At 38.1% G+C, this 27,685-nt stretch overlaps 1 protein-coding gene across 2 annotated transcripts in view; it reads right to left on the minus strand.

Moving 5' to 3' along the window:
• The window catches only part of tmem266 (transmembrane protein 266), a 505,213-nt gene extending 489,229 nt beyond the window's left edge, over window positions 1-15,984 (minus strand). Inside the window, exon 1 of one of the 2 annotated variants that reach the window (XM_039773428.1) lies at window positions 15,565-15,984. The gene's annotated coding sequence lies outside the window, so the exon portion shown is untranslated. Of the gene's footprint in view, window positions 1-15,150 lie in introns of both variants that reach the window. The other variant, XM_039773427.1, reaches the window with a different exon arrangement.
• Window positions 15,985-27,685: the final 11,701 nt, after the last annotated feature.

The following is a 27,685-nucleotide window of genomic DNA, read 5'->3' on the forward strand; positions in this document are numbered from 1 at the left end:
TTTATGGCACAAAATAATGATGTTGTTTTGAGAGAAAAAGGAGACCATACCCAGTTTTAGCACCGTGTTCATAATAATTTGATCTGTGAGAGTATATATTTAGCAAAATCAAAATTAATTGTTGACAAGGCCGCCAAAGAGATTTGCGTATTGAACTTATCACTATGCTTTAATAAAGAGGGACAGAGGATATTAGACCAACATCAAAGTCCACCTCCTGTTTATAATGAAAACCACAACAGGATAGACCAAATTAATACAATATTACAAACATAAAAATATTTACAGATTTATAAAGACAGCACAAACAAATAACATATTCTGTAAAAACACAAATATCTCCCAGACACTACAGTTCAGAAAATCTCATGCTATGCACAATATAATGTGAGTCTACATATGATATGCTTCTGTGTAATTAAAGGAATACTTCACCCAAAAATTATATTTTTATGTTACTTATACCATGCAGGTAGCCATAAACAACTTTTAATTTTAATGTTTTTGTACAGAAAGTACATGACAAAGATTCTGACAGATCAGGAAACAGAAAACTGCTGAATATAAAGAGATGTTATGGTCAGACTATAAAATGGACGAGTGAGGCCACACCTGGTATGTTGTGTGCAGTTCAACTACAAGAAAGACAAAGCAATGTTTGCAGAGGAGAGCAACCAAGTGCATCCCAGGACTTAAGGACATGTTGTAATTTGCCAGACTTGGAGAATTAAGCCTGTTTAATCACAAACAGAGGAGACTATGTGGGGACCAAATCCACATCTTCAAAATTCTCAAAGGCATTGATAAAGTAGATCTAGCAGCATTCTTTCAACTAAATGATGAATCGTGTGCATGAGGGCACCAGTGATAATCAAGGGGAATAATTACAGGAGTTTGGAAAAAAAATGTTTGAGACATATAATTGAAGCAGAAACGTTGACAACCTGTCAAGCTTATCTGGATGAGATATCGGGACAGCTTAACTATTAGTGAAATAAACAAACCTTATGGACTGAATGGTCTCCTCTCCTTTGTCAAATTTCTTATTATAGATTACTTAACATTCTTAATGTGCATGAAACAGAAGCAGAGTAATGAGCATTACAAATCAAATAAAATACAACCTGGATATAGGAGTCTAGGCATATAAGTTACCCAGTTAACTAGGTGGCTCTTTTACTGTGAGCTGATTGGTCTCTAATATGGCATGGCCTCTGGATGGATAAAATAACACAAACACAACCAATCTTGAGCTTCCTTGATGTACTAATGGGACCTTGTGCTATAGGGCCTACTCCTCTGGTTCAGGCCTCTTGTCCTTTAACCATGTAATAAGCTGAGTCTGCTGACATCCTGTATATCCTTTGCAAACTGTCTGAAGAAGAAGGAGGAAGAAAAGGATTTTTGTTTATTTTTAATGGATTTTTTCTCAACACTTTTCGCTTTGGAGTCACTGTAATTATTGTATATACAACCTACACTTATTTTTCTTGTTTTTGGTAATTTTCTTGCATTGGACTCTATATTTTTACAAGACGTTACTGTAAATAGTTATTGGCACCTCTGGAATAAACCAGAATTCTATTTTTTTTTGTTTTTTTTTTTGTTTATGTTTTAATATAGTCGTCACTGTCTGTGTCTCTATTCTCCTGGGGACTCATGTATAACGCCGTGCGTAGAATTGGCACTATAACATGGCGTAAGCACAAAAGCCGAAATGTGCTAACGCACAGAAGAATCCAGATGCAGGAATCTGTGCGTACTCCAACTTCCACATTCTTCCGCTACATAAATCTCGGTCAGCGTGAAAAGTAACGCTCGTGCACTCGCTTTATGTAACGCCCCAACTCCTCCCAGAATTACGCCTCTTTGAATATGCAAATCAATATAAATCGCCCTTAAGCTCAGCCTTCTGTGAAAAGACAATGGGAAAATATAAGAATTTCAGCGAATACCAAGTGGAGACAAAGGAAAAACATACTATTTGTTTAATTAAACTGTGGTATAAACAAGAAAAGGAAGTTGATCGAGTGACATAACGTTTTGGAGAAACTTGAAAGCTCACGTTCACAAAGTCACACAGTGCCGGAAATAAAAAAGAAGTCACATATCAAAGTCGCCATGAAAAGGCGAGTTGTAGCCCACTGTCTGAGTGCCATATTAAAGCTTATTAGGGTACAGAGAAAAAAAAGGCACACAGTGGGGAAAAAGCATGAAATGTCAATTTCAATCTCGAAATTTCCACTTTAATCACGTAGTTTATTTTGTCATTAAAGTAGAAGATTATAAACTTCATCTTAATATCATTTAATTAACCAGTTTCTCAAATCACATCGTAATTAAAGTATAGCACGTTAAATGTTTTGTTTTGTATTTGATCTTCTTTGTGCTTTGTGTGTGAATCACTACTTGCTTCTTAAACCGGCTCTCTTCCTCCGACAGGACACAGAATCCATTACATTCATGATATTACAGCTCTCTGAATAACTAAAATACTGAGATGTATACGTGATATCATTTTCATGATGATAGGAGTTAAAGCATGTTATTAAATATGGGAACACGGCGCAGTGATTGTGTGCGACCTTCGATGAAATTATTTATTGCAGCAGAACTCATGGGCGGCTCTAGGCAGAGAAAGAATCGGTGGCTCCTTCGCCCACCAATGTCAATATGTTATCTTATGCACGGTGGATGGCCACGTCCGTTGCGGACACTGCATAGCCACCTCGTGCTCATTACACAAGCGTTTAACTTTTGTTGAAATTTGCTGCTGCATTTTTAGCTGTGTCGTTGTTGTCTCTTTCTGTTTTATATAGTATTGTGTTAAAGAAGTAATGAAAAAGAAAAGGAAACATTTTAATAATAACGTAACATGATAGACAATGTAATTGTGTTGTTATTGTCATGAGTGTTGCTGACATATATATATATATATATAGATATATATATATATAGATATATATATATACTAGCAGACTACCCGCGCTTCGCAGCGGAGAAGTAGTGTGTTAAAGAAGGTACGAAAAAGAAAAGGAAAAATTTTAAAAATAACGTAACATGATTGTCAATGTAATTGTTTTGTCACTGTTATGAGTGTCACTGTGATATATATATATATAGCAAAATACCCGCGCTTCACAGCGATGTCATGTGTTAAAGAAGTTATGAAAAAGAAAAGGAAACATTTTAAACATAATATAACATGATTGTCAAAGTAATTGTTTTGTGTATTTGGCGGCAGCGTCACAAAGTTTTTTTCGTCTAGCTGCATCAGAAAATGTACCACGATGTCTGACACGCCTCCTTTTTACTGTTTTCTCACAGCTTGGATTGCTGCTGTCATATATACACACACACACACACACACACACACACACACACACATACATATATACACATACATATCTTCATATCTACATATCTATATACATATCTACATATACACATATATATATATACATACCTATCTACATCATATATACACATACACACATACATACACACACACAAATTATATATATGTGTGTATGTATGTATGTGTGTGTGTGTGTGTGTGTATGTATATATATATATATACACATACATACATATATATACACATACATATACTTGTGTGTATGTTTGTATGTGTCTATATGTGTGTGTATAGCTTTGGTCACTGAGTGCAAGGGAAAAATAATAAAATATAGTCTATAAGTTATTAAACAGTAAAACATTAACGTTTTAAGAAGTACAGGTACATTGAGCACTACTGGAGTGGTTTCAGGTAAACTACATTTTAAAGACTGTGTAACACAACAGGTAAGTAACTAACAGCAGCTAAAATGTATATGGATCATCTCTCGGTAGTAGATCCCTTTTGAAAGGCGCTACACGACGGCTGTGGTATAGAAATTACATTTTCTATGTGAACGCTCAAATTTGTGCCTCTGGTAATGTGCCTTACCGGCATTTAAAGAAAATTAGTTTTGTGTCCTCTGCAGTGTTAAGAGAGAAAGGCTTTGGTTTGGGATAAAAGGAAAAAAGGTGTAAAGAAAGGAAAGTTGCCTTTTTCTTTTATATAGTATAGAGAGATGTGTTCGCTGACGCTATGATCGCCTTTTGGGGACAGTCGCGGTGGGTCTTGTGTAGACTGGTGAGACGCCCCGCCATTAATCAGCTGTGATGGCACTGTCAGTCCTCCACTCGTGTGTGTCTTCATAATCCGAGGTGAGGACCTCATAATCGATACGTGCAAAAGAAAGTGTGAATCGCCTTAATATTATTTTGCCGTGGTGTAGAAAAGGGGTCCCGTGTTTGCACTTGTCTGGGCTATAGCGCAGGGGAGGATGAAAAATTAAAAGTGCTCACTTTGACTTAAGGCAGAAGCGCAGTCAGCGCCTCAAAGGCGGCACAGCTATGCTGCGCTGGCTGCTCGACTTTTGCTGGGCAGGAGACCCAGTTTTGCAGACACGCTCATGATATCAAAAGTCTCAGCGCTTTGGAGGTCATTCATATATATATATATATAGCAAAATCCCGCCGCAGCGGAGAAGTAGTGTGTTAAAGAAGTAATGAAAAGAAAAGGAAACATTTTAATAATAACGTAACATGATTGACATTGTCATGAGTGTTGCTGTCATATATATGCCTGCCTAAATAAGTCACCCTCGCTTTGCTCTTACTTTATTTACCGCTCATTTAATCATGGCTATTGGCAGGAAAAATTATAAAATGGAAGGAGGATGGCTTTACCAAAACAATTATTGATGGTGAATCGATTATTCATAAAGCTTGAATTGGTGATGTTTTTCTGTGTTAACCTCATATTTTTCAGACTTCTTCTCAAACTAAGGTGGTGCGAGGGTAAAATGAATCGGGATGCGCTGATCAATGTAATCGTGTACAGTACCAGGAAATCATGCATTGACAAAAGCTCCCTTTGCTTGTAATGCAAAGTGTGATTAAATGCATTATTTTTAACGCGTTATGGAGCACATGCATCGAAGCTTCTCAGCTGTGCTTGTGCTAAGAAAAGGAAAGATTTTAAAAATAACGTAACACGATTGTCAATGTGACCTTTTGTAAGTAGTGCCTGGAGGATTCAGTGTGGAGAAACTCGAGAGATAGCGTGTGTATTAACTTGTGGATTTTTCTGTGAGTATTTGGTGGCAGTCTGACAAGTTGCTTCGAAGACGGCATTAGCCGCTGAGCTCAGCTCAGACCGAAATTAGATGAATGGGAGGGGAGATGATGACGTGACTCCCCCACCCGCCTTTAACTGTCAATCCCCCACAAACACAGTCTCGAATTTGCATAAGCACACCCCTTCACCTACAATTTTAACTTAGTTACAAAGTGATCAAAACTCGCTTATATCCGCGCCCTCTCATTAAACTTGTATCCCGCATTACCTGTGGGCATGTGAAACGCCAGCGGTAGCCTGTCTATGAACTTAATTTAAAGTTTAGGTTTACACCTTGCTTTCTTTCCGAGGCAGCAACACTCATGAATATGGTAGTATATGTCACTCGCTCGCTTCTTATTGTTTTTCGCTGCCTTCTCAATTATATAATGCATGTTTTCTTAAGCGCTTTTTGGAGGTCTTCCTGGTTTTCTACGCACTGCGTTGACAATCAGTTCACGTGATTACGGGAGGCGTGATGATGTCACACGAAACTCCGCCCCACGCCATTCCAGCTCAACTCCATTACAGTTAATGGAGAAAAATACCTTCCAGTTATGACCATTAGGCGTAGAATTTCGAAATGAAACCTGCCCAACTTTTGTAAGTAAGCTGTAAGGAATGAGCCTGCCAAATTTCAGCCTTCTACCTACACGGGAAGTTGGAGAATTAGTGAGTGAGTGAGTGAGTGAGTGAGTGAGTGAGGGCTTTGCCATTTATTAGTATAGATATACACATACATACAAACATACACACAGGTATATATGAGGTGTGGCAGAAAAGTAATGAGACTGATTTTTTATTTACCAAAGTTTTTATTTTTTTCAAACATCAATGTTATCCCCTTCAAAGTAGTTCCCTTGGGCAGCTACACACCGATGGAGACGTTGTTCCCGCTGTTGGTAGCAGCGCTGGAAGTCTTCGACCGGTATGGTCTTCAGCATGTCCATTACACTCTTTTGGATGTTTTCTAAAGTCCCGAAATGACGTCCTTGAGGACATTTTTCAGTTTAGGAAAAGGAAAAGTCACATGGACTGAGGTCAGGTGAATAAGGGGGCTGGGGAACCACAGGAATGCGTTTTTTCGATTGTCCTTCTGCTCAATTGTGAGGTTTTTCGGCACCATTTTGGCACAGACCTTTCGCATGTGCAAATGTTCAGTCAAAATTTGATGAACAGTAAATCTGTTCAAATTTAATTGTTCACTCAACATTTTTAATGTTAAACGACGGTCTGATCTCACAAGAGTGTTCACACGTTCGATGTTTTCATTGGTTTTCGAAGTTGAAGGCCTCCCTGAAAAACTTGAGCTCGGGATAAAGAATGTTCCCCATAGGCCTGTTTTAACTTTTAAACGTCACACTTGCCGATTCTCCAAGCTTAACACAAAATTTAATGGCACAAAGTTGCTCCAAATTCCGCTGTTCCATTTTGCGTGATGCACAACCAAAAACACAACCTCGCTAATAGCAGTCACAAAAATCACGTAGTTAACGGAAGGAGTTGAAACTCGCACTGAGCTATGGGAGGGTACTGATACACGTGCTCTATCAAGGACAACAGAGCAGCGTTGCCAGATCGCTTGCAGTGTTGCCAGTCTCATTACTTTTCTGCCACACCTCGTATATGTGTATATATATGTATGTGTCTATATGTGTGTGTATAGCTTTGGTCACTGAGTGCAAGGGGAAAAATAATAAAATATAGTCTATAAATTATTAAACAGTAAAACATTAACGTCTTAAGAAGTACAGGTACATTGAGCACTACTCGAGTGGTTGCGGGTAAACTACATTTTAAAAGACGGTATAACAGAACAGGTAAGTAGTACTAGACTGGTGAGACGCCCCTGCCGTTAATCGGCTGTGATGGCACTGTCAGTCCTCCACTCGTGTGCGTGTCTTCATAATCCGAGCTGAGGACCTCAGTGTGAATCGCCTTAATATTATTTTGCCGTGGTGTAGATAAGGGGTCCCATGTTTGCACTTGTCTGGGCTATAGCTCAGGGGGAGGATGAAAAAAATTAAAAGTGCTCAAGGCAGAAGCGCAGTCAGCGTCTCAAAGGCAGCTATGTGCGACTGCTCGACTTTTGCTGGGCAGGAGACCCCAGTTTTTGTACACACGTTCCACAAATGAGACACACGGGTTTACCGGCAATGTCAGTAAACATATACTCAGCCTCCCATCGGTTTTTAAAGGCATAGAGAGTTGGAGAAACTCCAAAGCTCAAGTTCACAACGTCGCACAGTGCCGGAAATAAAAAAGAAGTTGTCAGATATCAAAGTCGCCGTGAAAACTCGTCTGAGTTTCATATGAAAGCTTATTAGGGTACAGAGAGAAAAAATAGGCACACAGTGGTGGAAAAAGCACGAAATGTCAACTTTAATTTCAAAATTTCCACTTTAATCACGTAGTTTATTTTGTCATTAAAGTAGAACATCATAAACTTCATCTTAAAATTGTTTAATTTACTAGTTTCTCAAATCCCATCGTAACTAAAGTAGCACGTTTTGTTTTGTATTTGATCTTCTATGTGCTCTATGTGTGTGAATCACTACGTGTTTCCAGGCTTTCTCTTCCTCCGACAGGACACAGAATCCATTACATTTGTAATATTACAGCTCTCTGAATAATTGAAATACTGAGATATATACTTGATATCATTTTCATGATGATAGGAGTTAAAGCATGTTATTAAACATGGGAACACTGTAGCGCAGTGATTGTGCACGGCCTTCGATGTAATACTTTATTGTAGCAGTACTGTCTCTTTCAAACGTACTAACCCCCAATTCCTGTCCTTACTTTTCTTTCTCCAAATACCCAATCACAACACAATCAGCTCTGTAATAGACGTTAAGCCATCTGTAAGCTTAGAATGCCGATTCTTCAAAACTTTTTAAGGAACACTGAAATATCTTTGTAGTACATGTTAAATTATTCTATCCTTCCAGTGTCATGCCAGTCCCAGCAAGCATACAGCACGAGGCTGGAACAATCCGTGAACGGAGCGCCACATCCTTGCTAGCACAGCAACACCGTGTCCTCACATGTTTAATTATTAACAATATAGAGTATTTAAATGAAGTTAAAGTTTTTTCTGTATAATAAACATATTTTGCTGCATTTCAACTTAAAAATGATATCATCATCATATGTAAATACGCACTTTATAAAGTGGCTCAGGTTGTGTAATATTATAACTGTATCGCAAGTTTACAGTGAGGTGATTGTACTAATAAGTACAAACAGTTCTACAAGGAGCACTTGATGGACTGATTGATTGCGTTTATAGTTCTTGGGATGAAACTGTTTCTGAACCACAAGGTCCGTACAGGAAAGGCTCTAAAGCGTTTGCTGTATAAGAGCAGTTCAATAGACAGCATGGCTGAGGCAGCGTGTGCTTGATGCTGTATACTGATAATTCTTTTTCTGATCAGCTGCTGTACAGCTCTGATTCCCCACTCAGATACAGTGATATAAATACTCCAAGTGATGCAGTAAGAGTAATATGGAAAAAGATGATCCGCTGTGGCAACCCCAAACGGGAGCAGCTGAAAGAAGAAGAAGAAGGTGCAGTGAGAGTAACAACGCTAAAGCAGCTATTGTACTTGGAATAGTTTGGCCATTCTTGTTACAGGTTAATTACAATCAGATGCATTAAACTAATAAACAATATGCGGTTAATTTTAGTGTATTTATAAAGCCGCGTCAGGGATGTAGATCTAAACAAGAAAGGGAAACCACACTGGAACAGTAGCACTGCTTTGATGCTGCGTGCCGCCAGTCTGCAAAACAGAGCGGAGAACTTGTGTACGCCAGGGTATAAGCTACCGTGGAAATGTGTGTGGCTTCACACCAAGTTTAGCGTGAGCGTGGAAACGTTTTTATGTAACATTTTTGTGCTTACGCACTGTTTATACATAAAGCCCCAGGTGTGTGAGTCCCTCAGACTAAAAAAAAATCTTAAAAAATATAATCACAATTAATTCATGTCCTCAAGCCAAACTTATATAGCTGGCAGTCATAACGTCAGACATGAATATGTCCATGCATGTACACACACCTTACAAGGAAGCTTGGCAACACAGACCCTCAGTACAAAATGGACCAAAGTGTCCCCAAATGCCCCAGAAGCTCAGTGCTATAATTATAGATATGTTGTTACAAAGTAATGTTAATTTTATTTTCATTGTTTTTCTAAGCTGAGATATTTTTTCTCAATATTAACTGTTCTGTTTTATATTTTGAGGGATGGAATATTCAAATTTTATCATTTTTTTTTTATCTTTGATGTGTATTTAACAATGTTAGATATTTTTGCACCGTTTACTTCATTTTCATGATAACCACCACTTCTGATCTTATTTTGTTTTTTTATAATTGGTAAGTAATGAAATGATTATGTGTGACACATGACGTCTTAGGTGCAACAGGATAAAAGGTCAACAGTGATGTGTTGCTCTATTTGAAATTGTGGATCCATCCAACCATTATCCAACCCGCTATATCCTAACTACAGGGTCACGGGGGTCTGCTGGAGCCAATCCCAGCCAACACAGGGCACAAGGCAGGAAACAAACCCCAGGCAGGGTGCAAGCCCACCTCAGGGTGCACACACATACACACACTAGAGACAATTCAGAATCGCCAATGCACCTAACCTGCATGTCTTTGGACTGTTGGAGGAAACCAGTGTACCTAGAGGAAACCCACACAGACATGGGGAGAACATGCAAACTCCACGCAGGGAGGGCCCAGGAAGTGAACCCAGGTTTCCTAACTGCAAGGCACCAGTGCTACCCACTGTGCCACTGTACTGCCCCCAAAGAGGATTCTCATTTCAAAACTCAGGGAAACACTTTCCTGGTTTAAAACTTTAGGCTGAGTGTTTTGACTACAATTTTTTAATTATGCTTTGGCTTGTCTGTCTGATTTTCTACTTTGTGATTTTTATGCTTTTTTTGTTTTCTTGGTTAATGCCTTGCCTCCTGATTGTTTTTGCTTTCTTTTATTCCTAGCAACCCATTACTAGCAGAACATCTGTAGAGGTTAGGAAGGAGAAGGCATTACACACTTCAAATATGTTACTTTTTAGGCGAAGTGATGTCGTAGGCCACCAGGATACAGCACCATAAGAAAGCCTTACTCCTTTAAATATAATCCATGATGTCTCAGCAAAGCAGCAAATTAAATGAGATGTCAGTAGAAAGTTGAGGTGAACTCTCATTCAAAGAGTTATAGCATGACAGGAAACATACAGGCTGAGAGACACTCAGGGGAGATGAGGTTTATTAGGTGTTTGGGTGCTTATGTAGTCCACAGAAAAGACAAAGAAACCTGTAACAATCTTTGTTTTGTTATTCTCTTAACCAATTATAAAAAATATAAAAGGACCTCCAAATTTACATTTACATTTATTTGCTTAGCAGACACTTTTATCCAAAGTGACTTACGAAAGAGTCACAGAACAGCCTAACCAGCTGTTTTCTTCTGGTTGTTCTGCTTTTCTAATACACATGTTGATATTTACTTATTAAATCCCACTCAAACAAAATGCTTATTATTTGGTTTTAATAAGATATCATCTTTAAATATATATTTATCTTTGCAAAATAGATAAGCAGACATAAAAGTCCAAGACAGAGGAACTATCTTAATTATTCATTGCTGAAAATGGTTTGTTAGGATTAGAATCTATTACGGCATTGGGACACAGTCATGATTAGACTTATGATTTTCCCCAAATGTTTCTTGACCTTTAAAAATTATTTATGTATACTTTATGCGATTTTGATGATTAACAAATGTATTGGTAATATTTATTTTTGCTCCTATGTGTTTTTGCTATTATTAAATTATGATTCGCGTTCGCTCAGGGTGTTTTCTGTTTTTCTAATGGGTGCCACCACTCTGGGACACTTTTGTTGAGGGTTGCCATGCTTGATGAACGAATGTGACATTGTTACCACAAAATCATAAAAGTCAGCATGTTATACTTTCTCAGCAAACAAGACTGAATACCCTTTAACTGCTTCATAGCCCAAGTTTTTATTCCACTTGGACTACGAATTACATCTCACACTTTTTTTTTTGATTTTCTACACTGTTATTTGACCACCACTCTGACTTCATGTCCCTCTCCTTGCTTATTTAAATTTAGTCTTCCCAGTTATGACCCCTGATTAAATTCTGATTTGTCTGTGCCTTCTCTAGATTCCATTGTCTCTTTCAAAACTGCTGTCTCCCTGTGCCTAGTAGCAGAGCTGGGTCTTCCGTATAGATGAACTAAGCAGTCACCCAGGGTAGCAATATTATTGGGGGCTGACATTTTGACAACTCTTAAATATGTAGCTTTTGGGGTCTTTGGGTGATCTTAATCCTTCTCAAATCTCAAATCTAATTCTGACTTTTTGAGGGGGATACTCCTCTGGTCTTCAATCTGCAATGATGCACATAGAAATTGTCTTCAAAACTTCATGGTTTGGGCAAGACATCTAGGGCAGCAAAAAGGCTGGAGCCAGCACACGCTAGCAGTACAGACTCAATGAACATGTGGGAAGTGAACTGTAAAAAAACTGACTCACAAACTGCACAGCTTATTTTACTCACACTATGTAAAATCAGTACAAATATTTAGGAAACTAGGGGGCTCCACCCTCTGCTCACTTTGCTTGCCCACCCCCAGGTTTGGTTAACCGGATATGAAATTTTAAGAGACTGCTATTTTCATGGGAATTGTTACATATGCATTATTTTCACTGTTACTTTAAAACTTTAGTAAAAACAATATTTGGAATTAACTTTTCTTCAAGATTGCATTGAATTTTGATTCCGTGTTTGGACTTTCATCGTGACAATGCCATGCATAACTGCCTGTGAGTAAATATCGTTTCTTTCTCTCTAATAAATAAAATGACCTTTTTGAATGTTTGCCCATGCTCTTTCTTCTTTGCTCGGTCATTGACGTATCATCTAGAATGTATAAAATTATTGTGCTGATAAAATTTATAAGAGCTGAGAGTACAGGAAGTTTGTCTGCCAAAAGCATTCACACGACTGAGGTTAGATGACCATGGTCTCGTTTGAAAATGGTTGTAAGTAGAGAGTGACTTATAAGAATCTCATGGCAAAAGTCTCTGTCTCACGGGACTTCATACTGCGCCAATGTTTTTGGAATCCTTTAATTCTCACTGGCAACACAAATCAGATGATCTACAAGACTCTGACTTAAAGTTTAAATCCAAACAATATATTTGATCTCTTTTCGCTGTTCCATTATTTCACTGAGTAATAATTTCTCTTTGTTTGCACTAATGCGGTCTTTACTATCATTTTTTTGAGATTTTCAAATTTTCGTACTTCCATTATCTCTAACCTGCTCTGTATGTGTACCACACCAAAGTTTTTGAATTCTTTACAACATTCTACTTTGTCATCTACTCTTTGTGCTTTATTTCTGGCCCCGGGCATGGACTCTTCTCGCGGGACATATAAGTGTCTCTCCAAGAAAATCACGTCTCGTCTCCTTCCAAGATTTTTTTTATAATAGAGAGAAACAAGATTTGCTTACTTTTTTGATTCCTTATGTAGCATAAAAATACAAACGTATATCCCAAAGTGTGTTTTATTATCTCTATGTGAATTTATGAGTGTTATGGGTGTGACTTTCCTGTGTAATTCAAATGTAATGCAAATTATAACCAAGGGCACAATGAGATTATTAAAATTAATTACATTTTATTTTTTAAGAATTTATAAACAAGGAGCTTCACTTTAGAGATAATTGTGTGTGTCAAAGACTTTTATATTGTTTAACTCACTTGGGACTTTAAATTATACTAAAAACATTATGTAATGTTATAAGAATGTACCATTTATCTGTGTGCTGATTGGAGTATAAGTTGAAATGATTTAAATATGATATGTAAATGAATTTGCTGTACTTCAGATCTTTGTTTTGTCTTTTTAGTCAGTCTGCCACGCTGCATCACATGGTTGCTCCGCAGCTCTGGTGTAAATAAAGGATGTCCATTTTTGGATACATTTGCATGGATGACTCAAGACTATTTTTTATTTACAGAGTATTTTCCCTACCATTTACCTTATTTATTTTCTTTCATTCATTTGAGAGAAGATGAGTCATTATCATACTCATCTTATCCCAGATGAGTAGAAACTGCAGCCAAAGCATGCAGCATTGACACTGTTGTATTTCATCCAGGATTCCTCCTCTGGCCGGAGTTCAGATCTTTGCTTTATGTTTTTGTCAATTTGTATTCTTTTCTTTACATTATGTTTGCTTGTACATATAATATGTATTCTTTGTTTCTCATTATGTCTGTGTTGTTGTATCCCATGTGTTTTGTTTGTGGTTCCCTAAAGGGCAGGACCACCTACTGATCACCACCCAATAAATACAGAGGGTCTCCCACATTCCTGGCCATTCATTTTGAATGCACTCTGGAGTTGATGCGTTGTTGTGTTTTGCTGTGCCTTGTACCTTTTTGTGAACTTCTGGATTATTGAAACATCTGCTCTGTTTTTGACTTTGTTTCTGGATTTCTTTTTCTGGGACCATTTTTACCTTGGATTGCCTTCCCTTTCCAGGCAATTCCTATTTGCACTCCTCAGAGCTTCTCATGCTACTGAGCATTTTGTTAATAATATATATATTTTTTTTAAATAAAGATCCAGTGTTTGCCCTGTTATCGAGCCGGGGTTTTGTGGAATATCTCCCTCTAGTGGGCATTTTTGAATGTGCTTTTTGGAACCGTTTGAGAATTATATGCACTGGGACCCCTAGCTCATAACAGATGTGTTTCCAGAGGGGAGGATTTCATTACTTGGTACCCAGTGTAGATTACATTCATCAAGATTGGTAACACTATAATCAGTGTGCCCTTTAAAATTTCCAATGCGAAATCCTAAAGGTGGAATGGCAGATTTCTGTTTTCTCATTCCAAACTGCAAATGTCAATTGAAGACAATATTCTATTACTTTGAAAATTTCATTTGTCTTGTATTTTATTTATTTTCTATAGACTATATATTTGGAACTGGGTGATTGCTTGTTTGTAAATCTTCTTTAACTTACTACAAATATGAACAAAACATTTTATCATAATTACCAAAAGAAAAATGAAAAGATCCCAATTTACACGTTATCTGGATGATAGATAGATAGATAGATAGATAGATAGATAGATAGATAGATAGATAGATAGATAGATAGATAGATAGAAAAGTTTCAGTGTTGACAACTGTATACAAGTCACTATCTTCAACAAATCTCCGTGAGTTGTCTACTTCAGAGGGGTTCAAAAGGCAAGCTTCGTTCATCTTAAGTACTGTAAGCATTCCTCAATGTTCCTGGTGTGCCTTCTCCGCTGATCTCACCCACTAGGCCCACTGGTGTCAGTTTCTTTAGAGTACTGACCCATTTCATAACTGCAAGCCTCATTGGTCTTGGCGACGGAACAAAACACACAAAAAAACATCAGACACTAAGTTCTGACTAAAATAAATTAACACCCAGTTTTATTGCACTGTTAACATTTTAAAGGACAAATTACTTTTTTTCACTTACAAGTCCCTTTAATCCACTCCGGGGTCACTTAACCTTTCCAGCCATTAATATAACTAATCGTTCTCCGTATTAAACAGCAAAGCGGTAACCCGAAGTATTATTCCGTAATCTGCCCACGTATTCTCCTATAATCCCCCTTCGTTTTGCTCATTAGCAAGGCCTCGTGCTGCTTGAAGAACAGCACGCATACTGATTCGAAATAGACAACACATCAGAGCTGCGATCATACCCAGTTCCTTCAGATTAAAGGCATACAAGCATTTTTATGCATCAGCAAATCCTTTCATAACAGACATGTAATTAATGGTACAAGAGCAGAACGCGGTTTGATTCCTACAGGGAGAAACTGCACACAGTGAAATACCGAACGATTTCGAGCAAGCAGCAAACGTACCTTTCTGTGATTACATTGTCCAAAGAGTACATATGCTTCCCGTGCCCCCGTGACGATGACAATGTCTCCCTTGTTGGTGATCTGTTTCGGTGTATTTCAAGCTTCGGGTTGGCAGCCTTGCTGTGGGCGAGCAACCCTTTAGTTGCTTAGAGAACCGGGCGTGATGAATAGAAGAAATTGCAAATACAAGCGTCATTATTTACCAAGATGCAATCAACCATCTACATAAATCGCACTCGCTTGTCAGTGACATTATGCAAATTAAAAAAAGAAGACGAAGAAGAACAAGAAGAAAAGGAAGAAAAAAACGGGATTGTTTTAGATCAGAAAGGATTTCCCCACTGTTTAGGGGACTCCCTGTGTACGACGGACGTTTTCCACGGCGTGGAGCTGTCCAGGTGCTGAAAAGATTACCTTTGGCTCGCAATTCCAAGCACTGCTCAGACCAGCGTTCACATCGCTAGTCATAATCACAGACGAAAGGTCGGAAATAATCACCGGATGAGTCCGAGATGAAAAATTATGGGAATTCTCATGCAGGAGACAAGTGGGTCCCGCTGCGGGACTCCCGATGAGCTGACACGATCTCTGTAATAAGCCAGCAGTGTAACGTAATGTCCTGGAAACCCCGGACGGGTACTTTCTGGCACTCGTGGTGCTAAAGCTACGCGCACACGAAAAAGCTTTGTTTCTTGAATTCAATTCAGGCACCGACGTGGAGCTTTTCTGCTTTGTCCGGAATCTTTTTATTTTGATTTAAGCGTTGGAAATCTGAGAAAGCATACGGAAAAAAATAAAATGTCCATTGGCTTATACATTTGCCATTCAGGCGCACTGCGTTTCGAATGGACAAAGCCCACATCAATCAAGCTCTCCTTCTAATTAAAGAGTGGCGTGTTAAAGGGATGGGAGCTTTTAATATGCATTCACATTTCTTCTTGCGGCTTTTATTATAAAAAGTGAATAATGCAAGACAAAGTGAATCTTACTCGTGTTGTGCTTTTGCATAACACGTATAACACATGGAAATAAGTAGTAACTACTGCTGTATCACGTATTAAAAAGTCTGTATGAAATCAAACATAATTTATTAATTTGCATGGCTTCTGGTCTTTTTTTAATTGCCCATTTCCTTTCCTCTTCACTTTGCGCGTTGCGTTTGGTATTGCACCGGCGATGGACTCCTTATCTATTTTCACTTGTTTGCATATTTCTCAATATCTCCGCGCACACTGTAGTCGCCACCTCTCACGATGTTTTTGAAAATATTACTTTGCGGCATCTTTTCTGCAATCGGAATCACCAGGAAAATACACTCGTTAAATAGGTATAAAAACGGCCCCGGCACTTCTAAGTCTATAGAAACAAATGATGCCCCTTTTGAATTAACTTTTTACTCGTTTAGGTTCAGAATTGTAAACAGAAAATGACGTGCACGTCATTGGCCGCAAGACATTTACAGTATGCAGAGACGACATATCATTGTATTACTTGGTGGAGATGAAATCAGGATTATCAAGGCGAACAATGTCAGACAGCCAGCCAACCATCCATCTAATCTGAGAACGTGCAAACACAAAACCTAAAAGTATTGTGGTCACTGTGTCCTAGTAAGTCTCACACTAATCACATTTTACTCTGGTGGGATTCATTGATTTGTCTCATTAACAAGCAACTAAACACAAAGTGTGGTGTGGTGGTTAAGGCTTTAGACCTTAAACCCTGATGTTGTGGGTTCAAATCCCACTACTAACATTGTGTGACCCTGGGTAAGTCACCTCACCTGTCAATGCTGCATCTGGAAAGTAACAATAGAACTTTAACCAATTCTAACAAATGTTGTAAGTCTCCTTGGATAAAGGTATCAGCTAAATAAGGAAGCAGAAAGTATACTTTGAACGTAAGGATGCAAAATTAAAAAATAATTAACATAAAGGATGAAGTTTTGATGTCTCCACAGTGTCAGAGGTTAGAAATTGTCAAAAAATGCTGCCTCATCATTCCACTAAACAGGGGGAAAAAAAATTCAGCCTGGTCACTGTCTGTGTGTTATTAGGGTCTTTTTTCCATGTCCACTTGGAATTGTTTAGTATCTTTCTGAGTCTTCTCACATTTAAAGATGTGAAGGTCAGACTGACTGAGGAGAGCAAGATGACTGTGTATGTGTCAGAGCGCCCTACAATGGACTGCTGCCTTAGGCCCAATGACCTGTGGATTGGCTCCTGATAAAGCTTTAATGGATAAAACATGGATGGACGGATGGAGTACAGTAATAAATATATTTTTTTAAAAAAAGAATGACAGGAAATTCTTCACTTTTCATTTAAATATAGATTATTTAGAGCAGGGGTGACCAGCGACAGTTCTGATAGGATGCAGTGCCTGAAGGCTTTCATTCTAACTTTTCCTAATTAGTGGCTGATTTTTGCTTCTGACTTCTTTTGCTTGCATTTTAATTGACTTGCTAGTTAATTCTTCTTCTTCATTTTTGTCCACTTCTATGTGGGGACAATGTGCTTGATCAACCTTCTCCATACAGCTCAGTCCTACACCTTCTTCTTAGTCAGACCCTTTTCTTTCAGATCTTCTTGTACTTTATCCATCCACCTCAGCTTTGGTCTTCTTCACTTTCCCAGATTTTCATTGTCTCTCTTTATCACATGTCCATACCACTTCAACCTACTTTCCTGCACTTTCTTAGATATCTCTCCCACTTTTGTTGTACCTCTGATTGTCTCATTTCTTGTTTTGTCCTTTCTTGTAACTCCACACATCCATCTCAGCATACTCATGTCTGCCACATCTTTTACTGTGCTTTTTTAACATTGCTGTTCATGCCACCATCTTAAAATCCTTACCTTTAATCTTTACCTCAATTCTTCAATCACACAACACTTCTGACACCGTCCTCCAGTTTTTCCATCCACACTGCACTCTATGGGTTATCTCTGCATATAGTTCTTGCAGTTAAGATTTAGACCCCTTAATTGTTTCTTGTTCCTTTATTTAGAAGCCAAACATAAATGAGTTGCAAAACGAGACAACACATGAGCAGCAATATCTGAAAATAAAGAACAATGAAGGTCTCAATAATGTTGATCTGCTCCAGTCACCAAAACATTTTAATGGTGCCCTTAGAAAAAATTCAGTCAACCGATTTGGAAATGTCTGCCATGTCAGAACTGTGGTGGGTTGGCACCCTGCCCAGGATTGGTTCCTGCCTTGTGCCCTGTGTTGGCTGGGATTGGCTCCAGCAGACTCCCGTGACCCTGTGTTCGGATTCAGCAGGTTAGAAGATGGATGGATGGATGGATGCCATGTCAGAATGAGAGGACCAACTGAGGTACCTGAGGTTGGGAGCACCAACAAGCCATGGAATTAAATAATGGGTATAATTAACAACCTCTAATTAAGAAATTGGTTGGAGAGAAACTGGTTGGAGTTTGAGGCCCCAACTTAGCTGGTCATAACTGTTAGCTCACTTCATATCTCATTTTTGTTTGGATGCCATTTACGTAAAAAAAAAACAATTTAGAGGACAGAATCTTAACAAAACAAGGTAATTAAAATGAAGGGGAAACAAAGGACAGTTAATAGCAGAAATTGGCCTCTGGTTAAGAAAGTGACAGGAAGGAAAACTTGCAGTCACTGCAGCCCTCCAGGATCCGAGCTGGAAACCTAATCTAGAGTCTATACTTTCTGTGTATGGTTATGTGTGTGTACAGAAAAGTCCTGTAACATTTAATACATTTACATTTAATAAACAACATATTTTCAAGTACAATTACTAAAAAGTTTATAAACAGATACACAGATTTACATTTAGGTGGTGTTTAAACTATCAATACCAATTAATTGTTTCAATGTGTCAGAATATCTGATGGATAATTGCATTGCCATAGTCTCACAATAATGCCATTATAAGATAATAAGTGTTTGCCAAAATATTGCTTGTAACATGAAACTGCATTAATTTGACTGATGTAAACAGTACAGCATTCTACACTTCGACTGTTTTTGATGGTTACTTGACAGGCAGTCACTTAATTGGTAAATTATTATAAAATGTTCAACAGTGAGATGCACGGCAGGGCGGTGGTGGTGGTGGCACCATTGTGGCTCTGCTGCTCACCCTGTGTGATCCCCAGGTCAGTACTCTGCAGGGATGTGCTGAATGAATTGGCTTATTCTGCTGGGGGACTCCAAATTGGCCCTGTGTGTTTCTGTGTGTCTGTGACGTTCCATTGGCCTCCCATCCTGGGTTGGTTGCCTCCTTAGTGCTTGGATTTCCCCACCTGGCCAAACATGGGGAAAAGTAAGCTTGAAAAAATGAAGTTATGTGTTATCTGCAAATGAGGTTTGGAACTTTAATGTGCAGAGGCGGCCTTAGGGGTGTGCAGGGCCGGTTACGTCAAACGCGGTTACCGGTATGAGTAGACTGTATAAACTTGCACAAATTTAATAAAAATAATGTTAACATACACTGGATTTTGTCATTACAATATTCAGTTAAATTTTTGCAGAATAACACGCGGACTTTATCAAAACATAACAATATAATGAAGCATCTCAAATATATATATACTGGAGAATATAACCACAAATCCACTAGAATAGGACATGTGGACCTCAAAAGCAGGGCCCCCTTAAGTGCAGGGCTTGGGGCAGTCGCCTCACTTGCCACTCCAAAACGCCGCTCTTGTTAACGTGTTATATACACAAGAATTTAAATATATGTTAAATAAATAAAACAACCATTAGATATGTATTTAAATGAATTAATGAATTTAGATCAATAGGAAGATGCAAATGAAGTCAAATAAGTCCCTTATTGCCATTTGTGCTGAGAAAGAATACACTTCTGGTAACTAAAAGCTTTGGAAACAGCTATATCTTTACACATTTATTTAACAAAATCAGTACACACTGCTATTTATTTCTGAATGATAGATGAATAATATATGAATGAAAGATGCCAACTACTTAAGTATGATAATAGCAAGCATTAACTTTTAACTTGGGATTTAATTATAAAAACCAGTGGTTTTCCACCACATCCAAGTTTGGAGATATCTCACAGAAACAAATATGACTTGTAATTTAACTCTGATTAACACATAGAGATTTATTTTTTGACATCTATTATTATTTTATTTATAATAGATAATAGAATACATTTAAAAATACAGTATTTGATATTTGATATCTCTTGTCTTACATGTACAATCAGGATTACTCCACCGTGTTTCCTCCATATCCTTGTGTATCTCAACCTCCCTTGCCTGGTGCTTCCTCTTTTGATTGCATTCCCCTTAAAGCCTGCTTCTCGGACTTTATGATTTCAAGCCACATTGCTCACCTACTGTCTGGTTTTTGACTTCCACCAAAAGTAGATGGGCCCACATTACCCACTGAGGAAATACCAGCGAAAACTTCCAGTCTTTGAAGGCAACTCGGGTTCTGCCTCATTAGTATTTAGAGATCAAATGTAACTCCATATATTATTCCATTTGTTGTCCTTGAAATGCTACACTCTAACTCCTTTCTTGTTAAAAAAAATGTCAAAATTTAGGAAGTGAATTTCAGACCCCCTAAAGTATTGTGACATCATTATCCTACCACTGGACGCTCAAAGCCAAAATGACCAAGCAGTCAGCTCGGAAAAACCAGACATGCACACACAAACACACACAGACAACATCTATACAGTGGTGTGAAAAACTATTTGCCCCCTTCCTGATTTCTTATTCTTTTGCATGTTTGTCACTCAAAATGTTTCTGATCATCAAACACATTTAACCATTAGTCAAATATAACACAAGTAAACACAAAATGCAGTTTTAAATGATGGTTTTTATTATTTAGGTAGAAAAAATCCAAACCTACATGGCCCTGTGTGAAAAGTAATTGCCCCTTGTTAAAAATAACCTAACTGTGGTGTATCACACCTGAGTTCAATTTCCGTAGCCACCCCCAGGCCTGATTACTGCCACACCTGTTTCAATCAACAAATCACTTAAATAGGAGCTGCCTGACACAGAGACGTTGATCAAAAGCACCTCAAAAGCTAGACACCATGCCAAGATCCAAAGAAATTCAGGAACAAATGAGAACAGAAGTAATTGAGATCTATCAGTCTGGTAAAGGTTATAAAGCCATTTCTAAAGCTTTGGGACTCCAGCGAACCACAGTGAGAGCCATTATCCACAAATAGCAAAAACATGGAACAGTGGTGAACCTTCCCAGGAGTGGCCGGCCAACCAAAATTACCCCAAGAGCGTAGAGACGACTCATCCGAGAGGTCACAAAAGACCCCAGGACAACATCTAAAGAACTGCAGGCCTCACTTGCCTCAATTAAGGTCAGTGTTCACGACTCCACCATAAGAAAGAGACTGGGCAAAAAAGGCCTTCATGGCAGATTTCCAAGACGCAAACCACTGTTAAGCAAAAAGAACATTAGGGCTCGTCTCAATTTTGCTAAGAAACATCTCAATGATTACCAAAACTTTTGGGAAAATACCTTGTGGACTGATGAGACAAAAGTTGAACTTTTTGGAAGGCAAATGTCCCGTTACATCTGGCATAAAAGGAACACAGCATTTCAGAAAAAGAACATCATACCAACAGTAAAATATGGTGGTGGTAGTGTGATGGTCTGGGGTTGTTTTGCTGCTTCAGGACCTGGAAGGCTTGCTGTGATAGATGGAACCATGAATTCTACTGTCTACCAAAAAATCCTGAAGGAGAATGTCCGGCCATCTGTTCGTCAACTCAAGCTGAAGCGATCTTGGGTGCTGCAACAGGACAATGACCCAAAACACACCAGCAAATTCACCTCTGAATGGCTGAAGAAAAACAAAATGAAGACTTTGGAGTGGCCTAGTTAAAGTCCTGACCTGAATTGAGATGCTATGGCATAACCTTAAAAAGGCGGTTCATGCTAGAAAACCCTCAAATAAAGCTGAATTACAACAATTCTGCAAAGATGAGTGGGTCAAAATTCCTCCAGAGCGCTGTAAAAGACTCATTGCAAGTTATCGCAAACGCTTGATTGCAGTTATTGCTGCTAAGGGTGGCCCAACCAGTTATTAGGTTCAGGGGGCAATTACTTTTTCACACAGGGCCATGTAGGTTTGGATTTTTTTCTCCCTAAATAATAAAAATCATCATTTAAAACTGCATTTTGTGTTTACTTGTGTTATATTTGACTAATGGTTAAATGTGTTTGATGATCAGAAACATTTTGTGTGACAAACATGCAAAAGAATAAGAAATCAGGGAGGGGGCAAATAGTTTTTCACACCACTGTATATATATATATATATATATATATATATATATATATATATATATATATATATATATATATATTGGTTTGCCCCCAACTCGCCTCACTCGCCAACCCCTGTGTTGACCTATGCGCGAGCCTCTTTGCAATTCTGTTGCTCACGTATGGGGATGCAAATGTACAATTTTGCTTTTCAATTGTACGATTTTTATTTTCATGGTAATTGTTACATAAGCATAATAGAACTAACTATTTTACATTACAGCGAGTAATTAACCATAGTAAAAAATTGTCAAACGTAATAATTTGAAAGTAAATTATGTTTCATATTGCGTTAGAGTTATTTGTTGCGTAATACGATTTTGTTCTGTTTGGCTTTGAAATTAACATGCAAATACTTTTTAAACTTACACTTTTACTGTAAAACTTCAGTAAAAACTATTTTTTGAATTAAATTTTCATCGCATTGAATTTGATTCGGTGTTTGGACTTTCATCTTGGCAACTCAATGTATAACTGCCCATGAGAGAATTTTGTTTCTTTTTCTGTATTAAATAAAATTACTTTTTCGAATGCTTGGCTCTGAGATTTGTTAATTGTCTTTGCAAAATCTATTCTAGCAGGAAACTGTTAATATTTTAATATGAATGGCATATCAAGATTTAATTTGGTGTCTAATGTTATCCACAGTAGATGTACTACATTACCTTTCTTGGATACATCCTTCTTTCTATTTTAATTCGTGTGGTGGAAGACCGGGCAGTATTAACGGTTGTAGATATTCTTCGGGATATTGTAAGTTGATGTTTTCATCTTCCGCACCATCACCACCAACTGATTCAGCATACTCTATTGATACGCATTTAACCAATTTGCCATGTAACCGATCGTTATTTTTGTCATTAATTTCTTGGTGCTAGGATAGCCAGCATACTCATTTTTTCTGTTGATACCCCTTCGTGATGAAATTCTTCAATAAGATTTGGACAGAATATGTCTTTTTTAAATTGGGAACTTAAAGTGAGGAAAATGTTAAAATGTATAAGGGCTGAGAGAGAACAAACTGTGTCTGTCTAAAGGATTCACACAAATGAGAGGTGAGGGGAACGTGGGCATGTTTGAAAAATGGTTGAGAGGAGGGCGTTACTTGAAAAAATCTCTTGGCCAGAGTCTCATCTCGCAGGACTTGAAAAAATCTCATCCAAAAAGTCTGGTCTTGTTGCAGGATTTTTAAAAAATAATATATATCTTTACTAATAAAAGGCAAAGCCCTCACTCACTCACTCACTCACTCACTGACTCATCACTAATTCTCCAACTTCCCGTGTGGGTGGAAGGCTGAAATTTGGCAGGTTCATTCCTTACAGCTTCCTTACAAAAGTTGGGCAGGTTTTATATCGAAATTCTACGCGTAATGGTCATAACTGGAAGCTGTTTTTCTCCATTTACTGTAATGGAGATGAGCTTGAACCCGTGGGGCGGAGTTTCGTGACATCATCACGCCTCCACGTAATCACGCAGTACATAGAAAACCAGGAAGACCCAAAAGCGCTGAAGAAAACATGCATTATATAATTGAGAAGGCAGCTAAACAATAAGAAGCGAAGCGAAAGTGACATATACAACCATATTCATGAGTTCTGCTACTGAAACAAAGCACATGTAAACCTACACTTTAAATTAAGTTCATAGACAGGCTGCGCTGGCGCTTGTAATTTAGTGCCTGCCCATATAAGGCCGTCCGTCAGCGCAATCCAATAGCAAACTGCCACTAAATATTCACGGGTGAAGGACTGTGCTTATGGAGAGGAAGATGAGATGGTCAGGGTGGTGTTTGACACAAACTCAGCTAAACTGCGAGAGAAAGTTTTAAGTGCCAGGACTAAGGTAACATTAAATACAGCCATGGACATAGCACGAGATGGCACCAGCACAGCTGGGAACCTTCGATGCATGTACACCGAGTGGCTCACGGAACTGACGAGTGCACAGATAAAAGCAACAGTTCCAAAGAGCTGAACAAAACCAATTACACAATTGAAAAGGCAGCAAAAATATGAAGCGCCTGATACATACAAGCATATTCATAAATCCAGCTACTGTGGAAACAAAGCACACGTGGAAAAGTCAATGTCCCGCTAAAGGAAGACAGTGTAAAAAACCCGTGCATGCAGTGTGTCAGGTCTCAGATAAAGAAGAAGACGAGCTGTTTATTGATGCAGTAAGAAACGAATCGATGAATGAAACCTGTCATCTTTACAACGATTGACAAACACGGAATGTAACTTGAACACAACACATCCTACAAATACGAACCTGATTGAAAGAAATAATGATAATCAAATCCTTGATGACAGCAACACTCAGTAACACTCACAAAACAAATACTGTATATTGACAGTCATGTTACGCTATTTTTAAAATGTTCCCTTTTCTTTTCTAGCTTTTTAACACACTACTCTCGCTATGATACGCGGGTATATATATATATGTATATATATACCCGATCTACATACTCAATAATGGATACTTTATTCGCCATCAATGATTGTTTTGGTAAAGCCATACTCAGTGTATTCATTAGATGAACGGTAAAAAGTAAGAGCGAGGGAGGATGACTTATTGAGGCATGCAGGCTGTAGCGCCAACTCTATCTGAATTGCGCGATCACATTTGAAAAATATATCTTTTCAAGTTCTATTTAGTCCATATGTGTCAAACTCAAGGGCGGGCCACATCCGCCCGGCGTAATTATATCCGCCCCGAGATCATTTTATATACTGTATTATTGTTATTAATGGCCCGGTATATGAAGCGCTGGTAACACAATAAACTACAGATCCCATAATGCAGCGCTTCAGCTGCCTTGCCAACACTTACCGCTAATCAAGTCTAGCTTATGATGCTGCAAGTTATTGCGAAGCTAGCTCACACGATGCTGAAGAGAAAAGTTGATTCTGAAAATAGAGCCTTTAAAACCGATGGGAGGCTGAGTATATGTTTACTGAACCCGTGTGTCTCATTTGTGGAGCTAATGTGGCTGTAATTACAGAATTTAATCTAAGACGGCACTATGAGACAAAACATCAGGGTAACCTGAAAGACCTGAATGCAATGCAGAAGATACAGAAAGCAGAAGAATTAAATAAGAATCTGACACTTCAGCGGACGTTTTACCGTGCACAATCACAAAGTGATTTCAAGTGAAGCTGCTTTTATGGGAGACACAAATGCACCAGTGCACTTTCCCTGTTGCCAAGTAATGTTAAACCAAGTCGTCACTACGGTGTTCCCAAATACGCACTTTGCTGATAAACTGAGTTTGCACGGCGCTTTGGTGACTTTGAAGAACAAAAAGTCCTACATGCGGCTCGAACCTTGTGCATGTTTGGTAGCACATATCTGTGTGAGAAGCTCTTCTCAGTGATAAAGACTAACAAAACAGCACACAGGAGTCGCCTCACTGATGAGCACCTGCAATCCATCCTGAGAATCTCCACAACACAGAACCTCACACCAAACAGAAACGAACCTGTTGCCAAAAAGATGCCAGGCGCCCAGCTCTAAAATGACATATGAGCAAAGACAACTGAATGATTTGATTTGTTATTGCTGAAAGGAACACATTTTATTTATATTTCCAGGTTTTGTTATGCAGCATGTTCATATTTGAATTTGTATAATTTTGACAGGATATATTTTATGGAGAGCAAAATCTTTTGGGATATTTAAAATCTAAGTTTATTTTTATATAAAATTACATAAGAGTAAAGAAATTTGAATGTTTGTTCTTTTAACGTTTACTTTATTTCTAACTTGTATAATTTAGACAGGATATATTTTTATGGAGAGCAAAATATTATAAGTTGTTTAAGGTTTGAGTTGATTTATTCAGGAATAATATTCCTGTCTGTTTTACCATTCCTACCAAAGATATTTCTGTCGACTAAATAAAAATTCCTTCTATTTAAAATTTAAATAGAACTTGAACAAATACGATAGTTCATAATATCCACGCAGACTTGCACGTAAGAGCGGAGTTTTAACAAGCAGCGTATTGCACTGATACTGAAATAGCTGTGTGTGTATATATGTAGATATGTATGTATATGTATATATATGTTTATATATGTGTGTGTGTATGTATATATATATATGTATTTGTGTGTATATATATGTGTGTATGTATGTATGTGTGTATGTATATGTATGTGTATATATGTAGATATATATGTATGTATATATGTGTGTGTGTATATATATGTGTATATGTATAGATATGTATATATATATATATATATGTTTATGTGTGTGTGTGAAATATATATATATATATACTGTATATATATATATATATATATATATATATGACAGCAACACTCATCACTCACAACAGTGACAAAACAATTACATTGACAATCATGTTACGTTATTTTCAAAATGTTTCCTTTTCTTTTTCATTGCTTCTTTAACACACTACTTCACTACTTCTCCACTGCGAAGTGCGGGTATTCTGCTAGTTACTAATAAAAGGCAAAGCCCTCACTCACTCACTCACTCATCACTAATTCTTCAACTTCCCGTGTAGGTTGATGGCTGAAATTTGGCAGGCTCATTCCTTACAGCTTACTTACAAAAGTTAAGCAGGTTTCATTTCGAAATTCTACGCGTAACGGTCATAACGGTCGACTACGTCTGCCATATTAAACTTTCTTATTTATGGCCCCATCTTCACGAAATTTGGTATGCGGCTTCGCTGTGCTAACTGAAACCAATGTACGTACTTATTTCGGTGGTATGATGCCACTGTCGGCCGTCATATTGATTTTTCCAACGGTCTTTGTTATTTATGGGCCCATCTTCAAGAAATTTGGTACACGGGTTCCCAATGCTAACTGAATCCTACTTACGTACATATATACGTCCATAGCCTGCAGCTCGGTCACTGTGTGAGGCGGCGTTCGGTCCCCCACCCCAATCCCTCCCACGTTGTTGGCTGCCTGCCTATATAAGGCCGTCCGTCACCCGTTTCTTCATTCCTTCCTTGCTTCGCCAAGGATTCACGTCTCCCTGCCTACAGCCTTTTTATTTAATCCACGGCTTCCCCGCTGTTTTATTGTTCGTTTATTATGATTATAGTTATTGTGTATTTTAGACTTACTTTACATTGTTCAGGTACCCATTTCCTTCATCATTCCAACCGTAACCCCATTAACATGTCTATCGAGGTGATCACCATCGATCA

Source organism: Polypterus senegalus, chromosome 12 (genome assembly GCF_016835505.1).
Source record: "Polypterus senegalus isolate Bchr_013 chromosome 12, ASM1683550v1, whole genome shotgun sequence".
Taxonomy (NCBI): Eukaryota; Metazoa; Chordata; class Cladistia; order Polypteriformes; family Polypteridae; genus Polypterus; species Polypterus senegalus.